At 29.0% G+C, this 2,500-nt stretch overlaps 1 non-coding gene and 1 pseudogene across 1 annotated transcript in view; both read right to left on the bottom strand.

Annotated features, from left to right (window-relative positions):
* The window catches only part of LOC129252014 (large subunit ribosomal RNA), a 3,986-nt gene extending 2,453 nt beyond the window's left edge, over nucleotides 1-1,533 (bottom strand). The window contains exon 1 of the ribosomal RNA XR_008583213.1: nucleotides 1-1,533. This exon is cut by the window's left edge and continues 2,453 nt beyond it. This is a non-coding gene — a ribosomal RNA (large subunit ribosomal RNA).
* Nucleotides 1,534-1,978: 445 nt separating this feature from the next.
* On the bottom strand, nucleotides 1,979-2,159 carry LOC129251978 (5.8S ribosomal RNA; annotated as a pseudogene).
* Nucleotides 2,160-2,500: the final 341 nt, after the last annotated feature.

Genomic DNA, 2,500 nt, shown 5'->3' with positions numbered 1-2,500 from the left:
TCCATTTTAAGGGCTAGTTGCTTCGGCAGGTGAGTTGTTACACACTCCTTAGCGGATTACGACTTCCATGTCCACCGTCCTGCTGTTTTAAGCAACCAACGCCTTTCATGGTATCTGCATGAGTTGTTAATTTAGGCACCGTAACATTACGTTTGGTTCATCCCACAGCGCCAGTTCTGCTTACCAAAAGTGGCCCACTGGGCACATTATATCATAACCTCAACCTTCATATCAAGAAAGGTGAGGTTCTTACCCATTTAAAGTTTGAGAATAGGTTAAAATCGTTTCGACCCTAAGGCCTCTAATCATTCGCTTTACCAGATAAGATTATTTTATATAATTTTTAAATGCACCAGCTATCCTGAGGGAAACTTCGGAGGGAACCAGCTACTAGATGGTTCGATTGGTCTTTCGCCCCTATACTCAATTCTGACAATCGATTTGCACGTCAGAACTGTTTCGGTCTTCCATCAGGGTTTCCCCTGACTTCAACCTGATCAAGTATAGTTCACCATCTTTCGGGTCACAGCATATATGCTCAAGGTACGCTCCAGTTAGAGGTATAAATAATAATAAATTATCATTATACATAACTATATGGAACGCCCCGGGATTGAATTAATTGACTATTTATTAAAAAATAGACTAAAAATTAATCCCATTATATTTAAGTTAAGTTAATTATGCCATTAAGTTTAATATAACTCAATGACTTGCACATATGTTAGACTCCTTGGTCCGTGTTTCAAGACGGGTCCCGAAGGTATCCTGAATCTTTCGCATTGTTAATCATATAAATGCATACAAATAAATATTAATATCATAGATATTAAATTTTTTGTAAAATTCAAAAAATGAATTTTAGCATTATATATAATAAAATCTATCAACACTTTATCAAATCATTAGTATTTATTTTATGTTAATATGCTTAAAAAGCAAATTAATTTAAATAAACTTAATATCACCAATGATCTTTTGATAAATACTTTATTATGTTAATAGATTACAATGTCCTTATATGAAAAAAATGCACATTATTTTTTTAATTATTTAATGATGAATTTTTCATAATGGATATTCAGGTTCATCGGGCTTAACCTCTAAGCAGTTTCACGTACTATTTAACTCTCTATTCAGAGTTCTTTTCAACTTTCCCTCACGGTACTTGTTTACTATCGGTCTCATGGTTATATTTAGTTTTAGATGGAGTTTACCACCCACTTAGTGCTGCACTATCAAGCAACACGACTCTTTGGAAATATCTTTCTAGTAATCATTAACGTTATACGGGCCTGGCACCCTCTATGGGTAAATGGCCTCATTTAAGAAGGACTTAAATCGTTAATTTCTCATACTAGATATTAAGATATTCCATACACTGCATCTCACATTTGACATATAGACAAAGTGACTTAGTGCTGAACTATTTTCTTTTCGCTCGCCGCTACTAAGAAAATCCTTGTTAGTTTCTTTTCCTCCCCTCATTAATATGCTTAAATTCAGGGGGTAATCCCATATGAGTTGAGGTTGTTTTAATATTCTTTTTTTATCTTCTCACAATTTAATAAAAAAAATTATATCATCTTTTCATCTCTATTTTTCTTTTCTCCTTTTATATATTGTAAATATATAAAAATAATAATAATGTAAAATGAGGCAATCCTAGAATAAAAAATTTAATTTTTATGCTAGACATTCCTCCTTTTAATTACATATATAAATTATTATTTTATATATATATATATAAATAATATGAAAATTTTTTGTAAAGAATACTTAGATTCAATATTTTCATCATTTCATTTTATTTGAGAGGATTTTTTTTTTAAAGAATATATAATAAATAAAATTCATTATATATCTTTATTTTTTTTGCTATTAATATTATGAATTATTTAAAATCCAATAATATACACATTTGCTTAAATTCAATTATTTTTATAAAAGAATAAGCAACTTATTTAGCATAGTCTTACAACCCTCAACCATATGTAGTCCAAGCAGTACTTTAAAATTGAATTTAATGTACATAACAGCATGGACTGCGATATGCGTTCAAAATGTCGATGTTCATGTGTCCTGCAGTTCACACGATGACGCACAGTTTGCTGCGTTCTTCATCGACCCATGAGCCAAGTGATCCACCGCTTAGAGTATTTTTTTATTTATTTTTATTTATAACAAATGTCAATTTTTTTTTGCATATATTAATTGAAAGAGTAAAATTAAATAATATTAATAATATATAAATTGATTTTCTTTCAATAATATATATCAAATGTATTTAACTCTAAACATTTTTATTAAGTTGCGAATGTCTTAGTTCAACAATAATACAGTGGTGGTATTTATTATGATTCAATTATTTTGTATTTTTTTAATCATTTTATGTATATATATAATAATATAATAAATATATACCACTTTTGTTATTGTGAACAAATTAACTTATCATTCAATCAAATGAATAATAAGTACAACTTTTTATTTTCATGTT

This window comes from Anastrepha obliqua, unplaced genomic scaffold, assembly GCF_027943255.1.
Source record: "Anastrepha obliqua isolate idAnaObli1 unplaced genomic scaffold, idAnaObli1_1.0 ptg000136l, whole genome shotgun sequence".
Classification (NCBI taxonomy): domain Eukaryota; kingdom Metazoa; phylum Arthropoda; class Insecta; order Diptera; family Tephritidae; genus Anastrepha; species Anastrepha obliqua.
This window is presented reverse-complemented; position numbering and strand designations above follow the sequence as displayed.